The sequence below is a fragment of the Hylobates moloch genome, unplaced genomic scaffold (assembly GCF_009828535.3).
Source record: "Hylobates moloch isolate HMO894 unplaced genomic scaffold, HMol_V3 SCAFFOLD_7, whole genome shotgun sequence".
NCBI classification, from domain to species: Eukaryota; Metazoa; Chordata; class Mammalia; order Primates; family Hylobatidae; genus Hylobates; species Hylobates moloch.
Window position 1 is genome coordinate 51,123,932 of NW_026652282.1, and position 20,500 is coordinate 51,144,431.

At 37.6% G+C, this 20,500-nt stretch overlaps 1 pseudogene; it reads right to left on the reverse strand.

The window, feature by feature from the left end:
• Positions 1-1,362: 1,362 nt before the first annotated feature.
• Positions 1,363-13,281, reverse strand: LOC131383877 (endogenous retrovirus group K member 7 Env polyprotein-like; annotated as a pseudogene).
• Between the last annotated feature and the right edge of the window lie 7,219 nt (positions 13,282-20,500).

Sequence of the window (20,500 nt, forward strand, 5' to 3'; positions counted from 1 at the left end):
CTCATCATTTTTTATGGCTGCATAGTATTCCATGGTGTATATGTGCCACATTTTCTTAATCCAGTCTATCGTTGTTGGACATTTTGGTTGGTTCCAAGTCTTTGCTATTGTGAATAGTGCCGCAACAAACATACGTGTGCATGTGTCTTTATAGCAGCATGATTTATAGTCCTTTGGGTATATACCCAGTAATGGGATGGCTGGGTCAAATGGTATTTCTAGTTCTAGATACCTGAGGAATTGCCACACTGACTTCCACAATGGTTGAACTAGTTTACAGTCCCACCAACAGTGTAAAAGTGTTCCTATTTCTCCACATCCTCTCCAGCACCTGTTGTTTCCTGATTTTTTAATGATGGCCATTCTAACTGGTGTGCAATGGTATTTCATTGTGGTTTTGATTTCCATTTCTCTGATGGCCAGTGATGATGAGCATTTTTGCATGTGTCTTTTGGCTGCATAAATGTCTCAATGAAATAAAAGAGGATACAAACAAATGGAAGAACATTCCATGCTCATGGGTTGGAATAATCAATATCGTGAAAATGGCCATACTGCCCAAGATAATTTATAGATTCAATGCCATCCCCATCAAACTACCAATGACTTTCTTCACAGAATTGGAAAAAACTACTTTAAAGTTCATATGGAACCAAAAAAGAGCCCACATTGCCAAGACAATTCTTAGCCAAAAGAACAAAGCTGGAGGCATCATGCTACCTGAATTCAGACTATACTACAGTAACCAAAACAGCATGGTACTGGTACCAAAACAGAGATATAGATCAATGGAACAGAATAGAGCCCTCAGAAATAATACCACACATCTACAACCATCTGATCTTTGACAAACCTGACAAAAACAAGCAATGGGGAAAGGATTCCCTATTTAATAAATGGTGCTGGGAAAACTGGCTAGCCATATGTAGAAAGCGGAAACTGGATCCCTTCATTACACCTTATACAAAAATTAATTCAAGATGGATTAAAGACTTAAATGTTAGACCTAAAACCATGGAAACCCTAGAAGAAAACCTAGGCAGTACCATTCAGGACATAGGCATGGGCAAGGACTTCATGTCTAAAACACCAAAAGCAATGGCAACAAAAGCCAAAATTGACAAATGGGATCTAATTAAACTAAAGAGCTTCTGCACAGCAAAAGAAACTACCATCAGAGTGAACAGGTAACCTAGAAAATGGGAGAAAATTTTCACAACCTACTCATCTGACAAAGGACTAACATCCAGAATCTACAATGAACTCAAACAAATTTACAAGAAAAAAAACAACCCCATCAAAAAGTGGGCAAAGGACATGAACAGACACTTCTCAAAATGGAGTTTCTTATGTCTTCCTTTTCTACATAGACACAGAAACAGTTTGATCTCTCTTTCTTTTCTGTACATATCCCCCTTTTCTTCTTGACAAAACCACCATCGTCATTATGGCCCATTCTCATTCACTGTCTCTTTGGAGCTGCTGGATACACCTGTAGACTAACAACATACAGAACAGGCACACAAGGTTTAATACAAAATTTACAATAGTGGAACTCATGAGGGTTTTAACCCAAGTAACGGTTAAGATTTGTGAGGTCATCAGCAGATTTTACGATTGTCTCAGTTTCTGGCACCAAATTTACATGGGCTTTTGCTGCCTCAAATATTTGTTCTTTTAATTTTGAAATATCTAAAGTAAGATTATCGTTTCTTTTTTTGTAGATGGCGTCTAACCATGTCCCAGTGATGCTCAGACTTATTATAGACTCAGGGTGTAATACAAAAATCTGATGTATTCCAGTCACATTGCAACTGCAAAAGGTATTTCAAGCTCATGATTCTATCTCCCATCCAAATGACAGTTAGTCTAAGATCATTAATTTGGTTTGCTAATTTTTGATCTATTTGGGTCTGAGTATTTTACAATTTTGAGGATTTGTTTTGCCAATTCCTTACATATTTTGTAGCTTGAATAGAGGAGTTTCAGCAATTCCAGCAGCCGCAGCACTAGCTGTGACTGCAATAAGACCCATAATCAGTAAAGTAAAAATGAATCTTTTGGATTTAATTAGAATTTCTTTTAACACTTCTGTTAAAATATAGATTGATGGCGAAGCCTCCCATGGTTGATCCGTGATCACAGGGTTCCACACGCTCTCTCTTGCCTTTACTAGCAGAATACAGTGTTGCCAATGAAAAGTCAAATAAATACAAGTGAGCAATCTATGATTTTTACAGGTTATAGTTTGGGAATCTGGTTTAATAACTATGTTTCTTACAACTAGCATATAAGGGGCTTTTGCACAACTTTGTAAAGGAATTGTCAGATTGGAATTTAGGTTGATAGTATAATATGGCTTACAATCTCTTGTTTCTATAGCTTGATTTTTAGACCAAATTCTAATGTGCTGTTAGGCCACCGTAAGCTTTTATAATTCTGGCTGTTTAGTACCAGTAACAGGACTGACTTTGGTCGAGGTGATGAAATTTCCTTTTCACCCCATTTCCGTGGATAGAGTGATTCTAACCTTGTATAAACTTGGTCCGGCCTTTCAGTTAAATTACTATTATAGGCTGGATTATTGGGCCAGATGGATGGGACCTTTGAACATGAGTGAGTCTGGCCCATACAGTTACAATATAATTGGCCTTGAGGGGCCTAGTCTATAATAGTTTTAAATTTATTGTTTTGTAATACCACCACAGTATTAGCCACACATTTTTTTCAAATTAAGACTTCTGGGCTTTTTGGTTTTTGGGGAATTTTCTTGGGGCAAGGCTTTACCTTAGGCCTAAATTTTAATGATCTTTGATAAGAAGAGTCCTGTAAATTGTCTGTGGCTCAAGTGACATTCTACTTATCATGTGATAAGTAAATCTACTGGTGACACTGACAGGAGGTACTTTTACCAACCAATTTTGGGTTGTAGGCATTAAACATCCTGGTGACTTCCCGAGGTAAATAGGAGGATAATGATACCCAATGGAAATATTTATCATCGTTCCTTCTTTTTTAGGTTGGGCAGGGCAAGGATCATCTGTGGAGCCTGGTACCCATGCACTATTGTTAACATGTACTTTAATAGGATTATCCATCCATGTAACTGCCCGAATTAAGGGTTGGAAAGGCACATAGGCCCAGTAAGTATAATTAGCTGCAGGTGCTCCTGTAGACATGTGGAGACTTAGCACCATTGATACAATCATCAAAGCTGCAAGCAGCATATTCTCTGGGGTTTGCACTAACATTGCGTTCTTTAGGCTTTTTTCAGCTAACTGTGTCAGCTTCTTTAATTGTGTGCCAGTCGGTGGCTCTGCTTTTTTGGTGGATGACAACTTCTGTATGTTGTAGGTACCTAAACTGGAAGCTGGTTTTTTTTGGGGGGGAAATACACGAAAAACCTCTCCCTCACGTTATCACCTTTCTTATTTCCCATGTTTTATTTTTGTTGTCTTTCCACCAAATCAGTTTTCCTTCAGGTAAACTCTTCTTTTTACTAGTGAAATGTTGTTCTGCAGAAGTAGTGGTCTGATTTCTATAAATGTTTAAGAAATGTAAAGTATAGAGTGATAGATTAAGTTGCATGTGGGGAGTGTTATACTCTTTACTGTCTTTGTTTGTTTGTTTGTTTAACCAATTTGGCTCTGAGTGTTTTATTAGTTCTTTTAATTATGGCCTGTCCTTGGGAATTATATGGGATTCTTGTTGTATGTGTAATTTTCCACTGATTTAAGAATTATTGAAATGTTTTACTATAGTATCCTGGCCAATTATCCATTTTAATTTTTTTTGGACCTCCCATGACAGTAAAACAAGATAACAAATGTCAACCACATATCACCAGATGAAAACTAGAAAGAAGCTATCTGTGAAACTGCTTGGTGATGTGTGGATTAATCTCTCAGAGTTGAAATATTGTTTTGATTCAGCAGGTTAGAAACACTGTTTTTGCAGTATCTGTGAAGGGACACTTCAGAGCCCACTGTGGCCTGTAGACAGAAATGAAATATCTCCATATAAAAATTAGAAATAAACTTATTTGTGATGTGAGGAATCATCTCACAGAGTGAAGACTTTCGTTTGATTCAGCTGATTGGAAACACTCTTTCTGTAGACCCTGGGAAGGGACCTTAGGGAGCCCATTGGGGCCCATGGGAAAAAACAGATCATCCCCATATAAAAACTAAAAAGAAGGTATCTGTGAGGCTGCCTTTTGATGTGCGGATTCATCTCACAGAGTTAAAACTCTCTTTTGATTCACCAGATTGGGAACACTCTTTTCATAGAATCTGGGATGGGGCTTTTGAGAGCCCATTGAGGACTACAGGGAAAGCTGAATATCCCAAGATAAAAAGTAGAAAGAAGCTGTCTTTGAAACTGCTTGGTGATGTGTGGATTAATCTCATAGAGTTAAACCTTTGTATTGATATAGCAGGTTGGACTCACTGTATTTGTAGACTTTGTGAAGGAAAATTTGGGACCCCATTGAAGCCTATGGAAAAAAATGAATATTCCCTGACAAAAACTAGAAATAAGTTATCTGTGAAACTACTTTGTGACGTGTGGATTCATCTCACAGTGTTAAAACTTTCTTTTGATTCAGCAGGTTGGAAGTACTTTCTTTTTGAGGAATCTGCAAGGGACTTTTCGAACCTCATGTACACCTATGGGGAAAACTAAAGTTTCCCCCCAAAAAAGTAGAAAGAAGCAATCTGTGAAACCACTTTGTGATGTGTCAATTCATCTCACAGAGGTAAACCTTTCTTTCCATTCAGCAGGTTGGAAAAACTCTTTTTGTAGAATCAGTGAAGGGACATTTGGGAGTCCATCGAGGCATATGGAGAAAAACCAAGTATCCTCAGATAAAAACTAGAAAAAAGCTATTTGGTAAATTGCTTGTTGATGTGTGGATTCCTCTCACAAAGTGAAACCTTTCTTTTGATTCAGTGGGTAAGAACACTATTTTTGCAGGGTCTGCAAAGTGACATTTTGGAGCCTATTTTTGCCTATAAGGAAAAACTGAATATCCTGAGTTAAAAACTAGAAAGAGGCTATCTGTGAAACTGCTTGAGGAAGTGTGAATTCAAATCACAGAGCTATACCTTTCTTTTTATTCAGCATGTTGGAAACACACTTTTTGTAGCATCTCCAAAGGGACATTTGGGAGCTCATTAAGGCCTATGGGGGAAAAGCAAATATCACCAGATAAAAACTAGGAAGAAGTCATCTGTTAAACTGCTTGGTGATGTGTGGATTTATCTCACGGAGTTAAACCTTTATTTTGATGCTGCCGGTTGGAACGCTCTTTTTAAAGAGTCTGGAAAAGGATATTTGGGAGTTGATTTAGGCCTATGGGGAAGAACTGAATATCCTCACATAAAAATTAAAAAGAAGGTATCTATGAAACAGCTTTGTGATGTGTGGATTCAGTTCACAGAGTTAAACCTTTCTTTTGATTCAGCAGGTTGGAAACACTGTAGAATCTGTGAAGGGATATTTTGGAGCATATTATGGCCTATGGGGTAAAACTGAACATTGCCACATAAAAACTAGAAAGAAGGTATCTGTGAAACTACTTTGTGATGTGGGCATGTATCTCCCAGAGTTAAACCTTTCTTTTAATTAAGCAGGTTGGAAACTGTCTTTTTGTAGGATGTGCAAAGACACATTTAAGAGCCCATGGAGGCCTAAGGGAAAAACAGAATATCCTCAGATAAAAACTAGAAAAAATCTATCTGTGAAACTGCTTTGCGATGTGTCAATTCATCTCACAGAGTTAATTCTTTCTCTTGATTCAGGAGGTTGCAAACACTTTGTTTGTAGAATCTGCAAAGGGGCATTTTGAAGCCCGTTGATGCCTATAGGGAAAAAACAAATATCCCCAGATAAAAACTAGAAAGAAGATATCTGTGAAACTGCTTTGTGATATGCAGATTTATTGCACAGAGTTATACCTTTATTTTGCTGCAGCAGGTTGGAGTCCTTTGTTTGTAGAATACATGAAAAGACATTTGGAGCCCATTAAGGCCTATGGGGAAAAATGGAATATCCCGATTAAAACTAGGAAAAAAGCTATTTGTAAAAGTATTTTGTGATGTCTGGATTTATTCCACAGAGACAAACTTTTCATTTGATTCAGCATGTTGGGAACACTCTTTTTGTAGAATCTGTGAAGGGACATTTGGGAGCCCATTGAGGCCTACAGGGAGGAATTAAATATTTCCAGGTAAAAACTAGAAAGAAGCTATCTGTGAAACAGCTTGGTCATGTCTGGATTCCACTCATGGATTTTAACCTTTCCTTTGATTTAGCAGGTTGGAAATACCAGTTTTGTAGAATCTGCAAAGGTATATATGGACCCCACTGACGCTTATGGGAAAAAAACTAATGTCACTAGATAAAAATTAGAAAGAAGCTATCTGTGAAACTCTTTGGTGATGTGTGGATTCATCTCATGGAGTTAAACCTTTCTTATGATTCAGCAGGTTGGAAACAGTCTTTTTGTAGAATCTGTCAAAAGAGATTTTGGAGCCAATTGAGGCCTGTGGGAATAAAGCGAATATTCCCAGATAAAAACCAGAAATAAGCTATCCTTGAAAGTGCTTTGTGATGTGTGGATTCATCTCACAGAGTTAAAACTTTATTTTGATTCAGCAGGCTGGAAACACACTTTTTGTAGAATTTGTGAAGGGAATTTTTGAAGCCTTTTGAGGACTATGGGGAAAAATTGAATATCCCCATATAAAAAGTAGAAAGAAGCAATCTGTGGAACTATTTGGCGATGTGTGGATTCATCTCACAGAGCTAAAACTTTCCTTTGATACAGCGTGTCAAAAAGACTCTTTTTGTAGAATCTGCAAAGGGACTTTTGGGAGCCCATGAGGCCTATAGGGAAAGACCGAATATACCCAGATAAATACAAGAAAGAAGCTAACTGTGAAACTGCATTTGCATAGTGACATGTCAATTTATCTCAAAGTGTTTAACATTTCTTTTGATTCAGCTGATTGGAAACACCCTTTTTGTAGAATCTGCAAGAAGATATTTGGAAATCCATTGAGTCTATGGGGAAAAAAATATATTCCCGGTAAAAAAACAGAAAGAAGTTATCAGTGAAGTTGTTTGGTGATATAGGGATCTATCTCACAGAGATATACCTTTCTTTTGATTCATCAGTTTGGAAACACTCTTTTCGGAGAATCTGTGAAGGGACATTCTGGAGCCCACTGAAGCCTATGGGGAATAAATGAATATCTCCAGATAAAAACTACAAAGAAAATACCTGTGAAACTGCTTTATGAAGTGTTTATTCATCTCACAGAGTTTAACTTTTCTTTTGATTCAGCAAGTTAGAAACACTATTTTTGAAGAATGTGCAAAGGGATATTTGGGAGCCCATTGAGACCTAGGAAGAAAAACCAAGAATTTCCAGATACAAACCAGAAAGATGCTATCTGTGAATCTGCCTTGTGATATACAGATTCATCTCACAGAATTAAAACTTTCTTTTGATTCAGCAGGTTGGAAACACTCTTCTTGTAGAATCTGCAAAGCGACAATAGGGAACCATTTGAGGCCCATGGGGAAAAACTGAATACCCTAACATAAAAACTAGAAAGAAGCTATCTGTGAAACTGCTTTGTGATGTGTGGATTCATCTTACAGAGTTACAACTTTCTTTTGATTCAGAAGGTTGGAAACACTCTTTTTGTAAAATCTATGAAGGGACATTTGGAGCCCAGTGAGGCTTATGGAAAAAACTGAATATACCCAGATAGAAAGTAGAAAAGACTATCTGTAAATGGCTTAATTATGTGTGGATTCATCTCACAGGGTTAAACTTTTCTTTTGATTCAGCAGGTTGGAAATACTCTTTTTGTAGAATCTGGGAAGGGACATTTTGAAGCCCATTGAGGCCTGCAGGAATAAACAGAATATCCCTAGAAAAAAACTAGAAAGAACCTATCTGTGAAACTACTTTGAGAATAGTAAATTCATCTCAAAGAGTTCATACTTTTTTTTTTGATTCAGCAGGTTAAAAACACTCTTTTTGTAGGATCTGCAAAGAAACATTTGGGAGCCCACTGAGGCCTATGGGGAAAAGATGAATATTCTCTGAAAAAAACTAGAAAGAAGCTATCTTTGAAACTGCTTGGGGATGTGTGGATTCATCTCACAGAATTAAAACTTTCTTTTGATTCAGCACGTTGGAAACTCCTTTTGTAGAATATGTGAGGAAATATTTGGAAGCCCATTGAGGCCTGTGGGGAAAAAATGAATATCCCTAGATAAAAACTAGAAAGATCTATCTGTGAAACTACTTTGTGATGTGTGGATTCGTCTCACAAAGGTAAACCATTATTTTGATTCAGCATTTTGGAAACAGTCTTTTTGTAGAATCTGTGATGGGAGTTTTCAGATCCTATTGAGGCATATGGGGAAAAACCAAATATACCAAAAAAAAAAAAAAAGCTGAAAAGAAACTATCTGTGAAACTGCTTTGTGATGTGTGGATTCATCTGACAGAACTAAACCTTCTTTTTAATTCAGCAGGTTGGAAACACTCTTTTTCTGGAGTCTGTGAAAGGACATTTGGGAGTCCATTGAAGCACTGGGGGAAAAACGGAAAATCCCAAGATACAAACTAAAAGGAAGTTATCTGTGAAACTGTTTGGTGATGTGTGTATTCATCTTAAAGAGTTAAACCTTTCTTTGTTTTTTTCAGCACGTTTAAAACACATTTTTTTGTACAATCTGCAAAGGTATATTTGGGAGTTTTTTGAGGCCTATGGGGAAAAACCCAATATCTTCAGATAAAAACTAGAAAGAAGACAACGGTGAAACTCCTTGGGAAGTGTGGATTAATCTCAGAGAATTAAACATTTCCTTTGATTCCACACGTTGCAGCACTCTTTTTGTTGAAACTGTGAAGGGACGTTTGGGAGCCAATTCAGGCATATTAGGAAAACAGAATATATCCAGATAAAAACTATAATGAAGCTACTTTTTAAACTGCTTTATGATGCGTGGATTCATCTCACAGAATTAAACCTGTCTTTTTATTCAGCAGCTTGGAAATACTCTTCTTGTACAATCTGTGAAGGGTCTTTTGACAGCCCATGGAAACCTATGGGTAAAAACAGGCTATCCCCCCAAAAAATTGGAATAAATACTGGAAAGAAGATATCTGTGAAACTGCTTTGTGATGTGTGGATTCATCTCACAGAATTAAACGTTTTTTAATTCTGCAGTTTGGAAATACTCTTTTGTAGAATCTGCTAAGAAACATTTTGGAGCCCATTAGGGCCTATGGGGAAAAATGGAATATCCCCAAATGAAAACCAGAAAGAAGCTATCTGTGAAACTGCTTTGGATTTGCAGATTTTTCTCACAGAGTCAAAACTTTTTTTTTTTTTTTTGATTCAGCAGCTTGGAAAGACTCATTTTATAGAATCTGTGAAGGGACATTTGAGAGCCCATTTAGGCCTAAAAGGAAAAAAACTGAATACCTTCACATAAAAAGTAGAAAGAAGCTATCTGGGAAAGTGCTTTGGATGTGTGTGTTCATCTACACATAATTAATCCTTTTTTTTATTCAACAGGCTGGAAACAATCTTTGTTAGAATTGGCAACAGGACATTTAGGAGAACATTGAGACTTATGGGAAAAATCCGAATATCCACAGGTTAAAAAATAAACGAAAGTAGCTGAAAAGCTGCTTGGGGATATGTGGATTAAACTTGCAGAGTTAAACCCTTCTTTGGTTCAGCAGGTCGGAAACACACTTTTTGTAGAATCTGCAAAGGGACATTTTGGAGCATTTTGAAACATAAAGAGAAAAACTGAATATCCCCAGATGAAAACTAGAAAGAAACTATCTGTAAAACTGCCTAATAAGGTGTTTATTCAATGCACAGAGTTAAACTTTTATTTTAATTCAGCATGTTGGAAACATCCCTTTTAAAAATCTGCAAAGGGACATTGGGGAGCCCATTGAGGCCTGTGGGGAAAAGCTGAATACCTACAGATAAAAACTAGAAAGAAGCTATCTGTGAAACTGCTTGGTGATGTGTGGATTCATCTCATAGAGTCAAACCTTTCCTTTGATTCAGCAGGTTGGAAACACTCTTCTTGTAGAATACATGAATGGACTTTTTGGAGCCCATTGAGGCATATAGGGAAAAAATGAATATTCCCAGATAAACACTAGAAATAAGCTATCTGTGAAAATGCTTTGTGATGTCTTGATTCATCTCAAAGAGTTACACACTTCTTGATTCAGCAGATTGGACACAATCTTCTTGTAGAACCTGCGAAGTGATATTTGGGAGCCCATTGATACCTATGGAGAAAAAAGGAATGTCCCCAGTGAAAACTAGAATGAAACTATCTGTGAAACTGCTTTGTGATGTGTGGATTCATTTCACAGAGCAAAAACTTTCTTTTAATTCCACAGGTTAAAAACACTCTTTTTATAGTATCTGTAAAGGGACATTTGGGAGCCCATTATGGTATGTGGGCATAAATGAAGCACCCCCAGATAAAAAAATAGAAGCTATTTGTGAAACTGCTTTTTGATGTGTAGATTCAACACACAAAGTTAAAACTTTCTTTTTGTTCAGCAGGTTGAAACACTCTTTTTGTAAAATCTGTGAAGGGACATTTGGGAGCCCTTTGAGGCCTATGGGGGAAAAACAGAATATCCACAGATACAAACTAGAAAGAAGCTAACTGTGAAACTGCATTGTGATGTGTCGGTTCATGTGACAGAGTTAAACCTTTCTTTTGATTCAACATGTTGGAAGCACTCTTTTAGTAGAATCTGCAAGGGGACTTTTGGGAGCCATTGTGGCCTATGGGGAAAATCAGAATATCCCCAGATGAAAACTAGAAAGTTACTATCTCTGAAACTGCTTTGTTTAGTGTCAATTCATCTCAGAGAGTTTAAACTTTCTGGATTCAGCAGGTTGGAAATACTCTTTTTGTAGAATCTGTGAAGGGAGATTTTTTTTTAGGTCACAATAAGTGTTTTATTACATATTATCAGCACATTTGTCTTCATAACAACAGACCCTTAAAATATAATTTTAATAAGTTTTTATGGAGGAAGAGCTCCATGAAGGCAAAAGTACCTGTGACCCACAAATTTATAATGTAGGACTATTACTATCTAGTGACTTATGCCACTTCTTGATTGGAAATCCTCATTTATTAATTCCTCTATTTTATGCCACATGTTTCTAATCATTTTCAAATAACTTTTATGGGATGCAAACTGTTTTCAGAAAGAGAAAAAAATTCTGAGGAAAATATCTTGAGGGATGCTTTTTAAAATGATCTTTTTTCAATAACTTTAGAAGTACAAGGTTTTTTTGTTATGTGGATGAATTGTATACTAGTGAAATCTGGGATTTTAGTGTACCCATCACCCAAGTAGTGTAGGTTGTATTCCAATAGGTAGATTTTCATGCCTCACTCCCTCTTTCTTTTTTTTATTATTATACTTTAAGTTTTGGGGTACATGTGCACAATGGGCAGGTTTGTTACTTATGCATCCATGTGCCATGTTGGTTTGCTGCACCCACTAACTCATCATTTAGCATTAAGTATATCTCTAAATGCTGTAGCTCCCCCCTCCCCCAACCCCACAACAGACCCCGGAGTGTGATGTTCCCCTTCCTGTGTCCATGTGTTCTCATTGTTCAATTCCCAACCTGTGAGTGAGAACATGTGGTGTTTGGTTTTTTGTCCTTGTGATAGTTTACTGAGAATGATGGTTTCCAGTTTCATCCATGTCCCTACAAAGGACATGAACTCATCATTTTTTATGGCTGCATAGTATTCCATGGTGCATATGTGCAGCATTTTCTTAATCCAGTCTATCGTTGTTGGACATTTGGGTTGGTTCCAAGTCTTTGCTATTGTGAATAGTGCCGCAACAAACATACGTGTGCATGTGTCTTTACAGCAGCATGATTTATAGTCCTTTGGGTATATACCCAGTAATGGGATGGCTGGGTCAAATGGTATTTCTAGTTCTAGATCCCTGAGGAATCGCCACACTGACTTCCACAATGGTTGAACTAGTTTACAGTCCCACCAACAGTGTAAAAGTGTTCCTATTTCTCCACATCCTCTCCAGCACCTGTTGTTTCCTGACTTTTTAATGATGGCTATTCTAACTGGTGTGAGATGGTATCTCATTGTGGTTTTGATTTGCATTTCTCTGATGGTCAGTGATGACGAGCATTTTTTCATGTGTTTTTTGGCTGCATAAATGTCTTCTTTTGAGAAGTGTCTGTTCATGTCCTTTGTCCACTTTTTGATGGGGTCTAGTCTATACTGGAGCTGATGTTTCTATCATTGCTGCTAACCAGTGGCTATCATCATGGCCTAAACAGTCTTTTTCCACTAATTTAGTGGGAGATAGGACATCTTCTAATGCATATCAAAGTTCTTTAATACTTCCTTGTGCTGGCCCTGATGATCAAGTTGGCACTATCCAGCCCTTCATTATTTCAATTCCCATTAATTTATGGGGATGGGATTTGTTACAATAATGGGGGGGCTGAATTATCGATCCCTTTATCAAATTACAGTGAAGCTAGTAAAAATGTGATGCATAAAATGAATTTTATTTCTGAAAGAGGATTAGGAGTTAAAGGGGAGGGTAATAACAGAGCCTGTAGACCTCCACCCTAAAACTTGACAAAACCAGACTTGGATACCTTTTTTAGGAGTGGTCACAGCTGAGCCTCCCCCACGAATTCCTTTATAGTGGATGTGTGACTCACTTGTTTGGGTAGAGCAGTGGCCGCTGTCCAAACACAAGTTGGAAGATTTAATTGAAATTTTTAATGATTTACTAAAATCAAAATAATTGAGTCCTCTTTGTCTCCATGGAATTCTCCAGTGTTTGTTGTATAAAAAACGTCAGGGAGACGGAGAATGATAAGAGATTTAAGAGCTACTAATGCAGTTATTAAACCCATGGGAGCACTGCAACCTGGCATGCCCTCCCCCTCCATGATTCCTAAGGAATGGCGTCTAATTATTTTTGACTTCAAGGACTGCTTTTTCCACATTCCCCTAGAAAAATCAGGTTGTGAAAAGTTTGCTTTTACTGTAGCTTCTATAAATAACTCAGCTCCTGCAGCTAGGTTCCAGGGGAAAGTCTTACCTCAAGGAATGATTAACAGTCCTACTATTTGTGAGTTGTTTGTGGGCACCGTAATACAACCCATCTGACAGGCCTTCCAAGATAATTCCATTCTTCATTGTATGGATACTGATTGCTGCTCCTACTAAAAAAAAATAATTCGTTGTTTTACTTCTTTAAAAGCAGCAATTGCTAATGCAGGACTCTACATTTCTCCTGACAAAATTCAACAAGTTACCCCGTATCTTTACTTAGGAAAGCAAATCGAATTTCCTCTATTAAGTCTCAAAAAATACAACTTCATACAGACAATTTAAAAACTTCAAATGATTTTCAAAAATTACTTGGTGACATCAATTATCTTAGACCAACGTTAGAAATTCATACCTATGCTCTTTCCAACATATTTGCTACCTTGTCAGGAGATCCAGATCTAAATAGCCATTGCGTTCTTTCTGAAACGGCTAAATAAGAGGTGGCTTTTGTAGAACAAATGGTGAGAGAGGCACAGGTCCAAACCAATCTTTTGGTTTCCATACAGATCTTCTATGGATCTGTATGGAACAGGTCCAAACCAACCTTTTGGACCTGTATGGCACAGGTCCAAACCAACTTTTTCATTTCCATACAGATCCAAACCAACTTTTACAATTTTTAGTTTTGCCTACTCTATACTCTCCAACAGGACTTATAGCACAAAATGATTCTTTAATTGAATGGGTGTTTCTCCCAAATTCTGCCTCTAAAACTCTTTCAATATATCTTTATCAAATTTCTACATTAATTGGATTAGGACGACAACATATTGTTAAAATTTCTGGTCTTGATCCTAATGTTATTGTGGTCCCTCTCTCAAAAAAAAAAATAAAGTAAAAAATGGCTTTTCTACTTCCCTATGTTGGCAAACTAATTTGGCTGATTTCATTGGCATAATAGACTATCACTTACCCAAGTCAAAATTCTTCTGGTTTTTAAGAAATACTTTTTGGATTCTGCCAAAATTATTCATCTTTCTCCATTAGAGGGAGATTTACACTGTTCACTGACGGATCTACTAATGGAAAGTCTGGATATGTAGGGCTAAAAGATAAAGTCATTTCTACTCCTTACACCTCTGCTCAGAAGGCTGAATTATTTGCTGTTATTACGGCATTGCAAGATTTCGATCAGCCTCTTAACATTGTATCTGACTCAGCTTATGTTTTTCATGCTACCAAAGCCATAGAAACTGCTACTATAAAAATGCCGCCGACACCAATCTGTCTTCTCTGTTTTCTTCATTACAACAAGTGGTCAGAAATAGAAATCACCCCTTTTTCATTGCTCATATCTGTTCTCATACCAATTTGCCTGGACCCTTATCCGATGGCAATAAAAAAATAGATGTTCTTGTTTCCCTAACCTTCACAGATGCCACACAGTTCAATCAGCTTATTCATACCAATGTGTCAGTCCTTAAACATAAATATTCTCTTAGTTGAAAACAGGCAAAACATATCACCCAACATTGCTCTCAGTGTCAGGTTGTTGCTCTACCTACACAATCTCCTGGTGTTAATCCTTGTGGTCTTTCTCCTAATGTAATCTGGCAAATGGATGTTACTCATGTTCCTTCTTTTGGGAAATTAGCTTATGGTCATGTGTCAGTAGACACCTTTTCAAACTTCATCTGGGCTACTTGCAAACCAGAGAAGCTACTTCTCATGTTAAAAGACATTTGTTGTCTTGTTTTGAAGTTATGGGAGTTCCAAGAGAAATAAAAACATACAATGGCCCTGCATATTGCAGCAAGGCTTTCAAAATTTTTCTTGATCAATGGGATATTAAACCTATTAGGGCCGGGCGCGGTGGCTCACGCTTGTAATCCCAGCACTTTGGGAGGCCGAGGCGGGCGGATCACGAGGTCAGGAGATCGAGACCACGGTGAAACCCCGTCTCTACTAAAAAATACAAAAAATTAGCCAGGCGCGGTGGCAGGCGCCTGTAGTCCCAGCTACTCGGAGGCTGAGGCAGGAGAATGGCGTGAACCCGGGAGGCGGAGCTTGCAGTGAGCAGAGATTGCACCACTGCACTCCAGCCTGGGCGACAGAGCGAGACTCTGTCAAAAAAAAAAAAAAAAAGAAAAAAAAAAAAAACAAAACCTATTACTGGAATTCCCTATAATCCACAAGGTCAAATCATTGTAGAAAGGAGCAACTTGCAATTAAATTTGGCATTACTAATGTTAAATTTTCTTAATATCTCTAAATCCAGTTCTGTCACTGCTGCTGAAAAACATTTCTCTGCTAACCGCTCTAACGTAAACCAAGGGTGGAAAGTATGGTGGAAAGATATCCAATCCAATAAAAGGTCAAAGGGCACTATTCTTATGTGGGGAAGAGGCTATGATTGTGTCTCCCCAGGTGAACATCAATCTCCCGTTTGGATCCCCACTAGACACTTGAAATTGTGCCATGAAAATGTACGTGATCAAAAGACATGAACGACTACTGAAAAGATGCTGCAACAGGAGTCAGCTGAGACCCTCAGTCAACAAAATGGTGAGGACAACCACTCGCCTACAACAGGCAATTCACACAGCCATCCCAAACAATTCATCCCCAGCAATTCAGGTTCGACTCAACCTCTGCCTTCTCCTGATGACACTCCTTCTCCTGCCTCCAGTCACTCCACAGACTGTTAAGAACTATACTCATTGGGCCTATGTTCCTTCCCCCCCCATCAGAACTATGACATGGATGGATGCTCCTATTGAAGTTTATGTTAGTAATAGTATTTGGATGCCTGATTCCATAGATGATCGTTGTCCCACTAAACCTTCCAAAGAAGGTATCCCATTCAATATTACTCTAGGTTTTAAATACCCACCTCTATGTTTAGGACCAACAGAAGGATGTCTCCCATTAGATACTCAGACCTGGGCAATTACATTACCATCTGGTCATTCTGTTCCTCCTTTAGGACATTTAGTATCAGGACTCTCTCTAAAACCTTTAAGACAATACAAAATAGGAATTGCTGATTATATCCATACTTCAAAATTCAAACCTGTAAGACCTGCATGCCCTCTTAATTTGTCTTCCTACACTGAAAAGCTAATATGGAACAATTGTATCAGTCCTGAAGGAACAGTTTTAACTCTTCTGGCTATACTGTTATAGATTGGACCCTGAAAGGACATCTTACTAAAGATTGTTCACAAGGTCAAAGAGACTCTCAACATTTTCTTTATTATATCACATATCGAGAAGATAGTGACAATTCTCCCATATTATATAGTAGGTTTAACGCTTTCTTTCCCTTTAAGTGGAAAGGGGCAGGAATTGCCCCCCCTAAACCCAGACTTATCATTCCCCATTTAGGACCTGAACATTCAGAATTATGGAGATTGACTATTGCCACGACAGGCATGAGAGTTTGGGCCAGAGAAAGTGTTTTAAGTAAATCTACCACATCACCTTGACAACTTACTTAGAAAACAAATTGATTCATACTATTATTCACGTACAGCAAAAAACATAACAACGTCTGTTGTTAAAAGGTCAATTCAAAAATGGGATAATGAGGACTATGAAGCTCAATACCCCCTGTTTATAATGCACATTTTCCACCCCCTAGGCAGCCTGCTCCCCCTACAGCACATCCCCAAAGAACAACATCTCAAAACATTTTTACTGTGTACATGGAATCTAACAACACAGTACCTCATAAAAGCTGCACTAAGCCCCCGTATATGTTGTTGGTAGGAAAATGCATAATAGTTTAGAGACTAATATCACCTGTACTAATTGTTATTTGTATACATGTGTTGATTTGTCCTTTAATCAACATCATAGTGTTCTTATTGTTAGAACTAGAGAAGGCCTATGGCTCCCAGTAGTCTTACCTCGACCTTGGGAATCTTCTCCCTCTATTCATGTTATTAACAATATTTTACAAACTATTTAAAACGAAATGGTGCTTTATGTTCACTCTAATTCTCTAATTGCAGTAATTATGGGTCAAATTGCAGTCACAGCAACTGCAGCCATGGCTGGGGTTTCATTACATCAATCTATCCAAACTGTTCACTTTGTGGACAAATGGCAAAAAAATTCTACCTGAATGTGGAATTCTCAATCAGGTATTGATAAAAAGTTGGCCAACCAAATTAATGATTTAAGACAAACTATAATATGGATGGGAGATAGAATTATGAGTTTAGAACATAGGCTACAAATGCAATGTGATTGGAATACTTCTGATTTTTGTATAACACCTTTTCAATACAATGAGTCTGTTCATAATTGGGAATCCGTGAAATGCTTTTTAAAAGGAAGTGGAGATAATTTAAGTTGAGATATTAGTAAATTGAAGAACAAATTTTTGAGGCCTCTCAAGCACATCTAAAGGCCTTGCCAGATGCTGAAGTATTAGATGGTATTTCTGAAGGATTAACTAACCTGAATATTTTTCAATGGGTAAAATCCTTAGGAGGTTATACTATTGTAAATTTTGTTCTATGCATATTCTGTGCTATTGGTTTATTGATTTTGTGTAAGATTGAAAAAAACATCCTTCAATCTAACCATGATCACCATCAAAAAATGATTGCTATGGTTCATTTAAATCAGAGCAAAGGGGGAGATATAGGGAGACCCCCTGAAACTGTTGCTGCAGAATAAAGGAATGAAACATTCTTAATCGTTGTAAATAAAATGTTGAATACAGGATTGTTGGAAAGACAATACGGGTTTGGACTGCCAGAATGAGCCAACAGTGAGTGATGTGCTTCCCACTGCAGAAATCCTATAAATGGACATGCAGCTCAGGAGGTTTCACATCATCAAAATTCCTATCACAGTAAAGCAGATGTTCATAGCTCTGGGAATGGAATGTAACCCTTGAGAAGAGCCTAAAATGGAAGGGTGAGTGGTGCCTGTTCTCATGGATAAGATAGAGCTAAAATGCCCTTATCTTACCACAGCCCTTCTAGGCCTCTTTGGGGTTAAAGCCTACTCCCTCCTGAGAATTTGTAATCTAACCGGTTGTCTAGTTTCAAGTCCTGTTTCTATTGATTGCCTGCAACGAGTTTCTGCTGCAGCTGCTGCTGCTGATTAGTATCTTGCTAAACATAGGTTATGGGTAGATGTTGTTCCTACTTTATGGCTCTGTTAAACTGGTGACACACACACTATATTGTAAAAGTTTATCTGTTGTAAACCTATACTTGGATGACAAGAAGTTACTTCATCCCCATGTGATCAACTCACCCCACAATCATACGACCCCAAACCCCTCACTGTTTCACCCCTTCTCTCACTAAACCTGATAATAAATGCTGGTATATCCAGTGAATTGGTGGCATCACAGGCCAGAAGGCGGTGACACCCTTAGACCAAGTGTTCTCACTCTTTTGTGTGTATCACTTGTTTCTCAACCTGCCAATCCACCTTGGGACAAAGAGAGAGCCCCGTTGTCTTGTGGACAAAGTATTCCAAGTTAAAAACTAGAAAGAAGCTATCTGTGAAACTGCTTGGTGATTTGCGGATTTATCTCACAGAGGTAAACTCTTCTTTCGATTCATCAGGTTAGAAATATTCTTTTTTTAAAATCTGCAAAGGGACATTTGAGAGACTATTGAAGCCTATGGGGAAAAACTGAATACCTCTAGATAAAAACTAGAAAGATGCTATCTGTGAAACTGCTTCGCAATGTGTCAATTCATTGCAAAGAGTTACAAATTTTTTGATTAAGCAGGTTAGAAACACTCTTTTTATAGAACCTACAAAGAGACATTTGGGAGCCAACTGAGGCATTCAAGGAAAAACTGAATATCTTAGATAAAAACTAGAAAGAAGCTGTTTGTGAAACTGCTTTGTGAAGTGTTGATTCATCTCAAAGAGTTTAACTTTTCTTTTGATTCAGCAGGGAGGAAACACAGTTTTTGTAGAATACGAGAAGAGATTTTTCGGAGCCGATTAAATTTTATGGGGACAAAGTGAATACCCCAGATAAAAACTAGAACAAAGCTATCTGTGAAACTGCTCTTTGATGTGTGTATTCAACGCATAAAGTTAAACCTTCTTTTTCATTCAGCAGGTTGGAAACACTCTTTTTGCAGTTTCTGTGAAGGGGCATTTAGGAGCCCATTTCAGACTATGGGGAAAACAAAATATCCACAGATACCAACTAGAAAGAAGCTAACTGTGATATTGCTTTGTGATGTGTGGATTCATCTCACAGATTTAAACCTTTCTTTTGATTCAGCATGTTGGAAACACTCTTTTAGTAGAATCTGCCAAGAGACTTTTCAGAGCCCATTGATGATTATGTGGAAAAGAAGAATAACCCTGGATAGAAACTTGAGAGAAGTTATCATCTGTGAAACTGCTTTGTGAAGTGTTGATTCATCTCAGAAAATTTAACGTTTCTTTTGATTCATCAGGTTGGAAACATTCTTTTTGTAGAATCTGCAAAGAGGCATTTCAAAGTCCATTGATGCATATGGGAAAAAACCAAAAATCCCAAGATAAAAACTAGAAAGAAGCTGTGTGTGAAACTACTTTGTGATGGGTGGAGTCATCTCACAGAGTTATACCTTCTTTTTGATTCAGCAGGTTGGAAACACTCATTATGTAGAACCTGCAAAGTGTAATTTCAGAGCCAATTGAGGCATTTGGGGAAAAACTGAATATTTCCAGATAAAAACTGAAGAGAACCTACATGTGAAACTGCTTGGTGATCTGTGGATTCATCTCACCAAATTAAAAATTTGTTTTGATTCTGCAGGTTGGAAACATGCTTTTTGTAGAATCTGTGAAGGAACATTTTGGAGACCACTGAGGCCTATGGGAAAAAAATGAATATCCCCAGATAAAAACTAGAAAGAAGATATCTGAGAAACTGCTTAGTGATGTGTTTATTCATCTCAGAGCTAAAACTTTCTTTTGATTCAGTGGGTTGGAAACACTCTTTTTGTAGAATCTGTGAAGGGAAATTTGGGTGCTGATTGAGGCTCATGGAAAAATCGAATATTCCCAGATAAAAATTCAAAAGAAGCCATCTGTGAAACTGCTTTGTGATGTGTGGATTCATCTCACAGAGTTAAAACTTACTTTTGAGCAGTTTAGAAACATTTATTTTGCAGAACTGGTGAAGTGAATTTTTGCAGCCCATTGTGGCCTGGGGGAAAATCGAATTTCCACATATAAAAACTAGAAAAAGACTATCTATGAATATATTTGTTGATGTCTGGACTCATCTCACAGAGTTAAACCTTTCTTTTCTTTCAGCAGGTTGGAAACACTCTTTTTGTAGAATCTGCAGAAGGATATCAGGAAGCCCATTGAGGTCTAT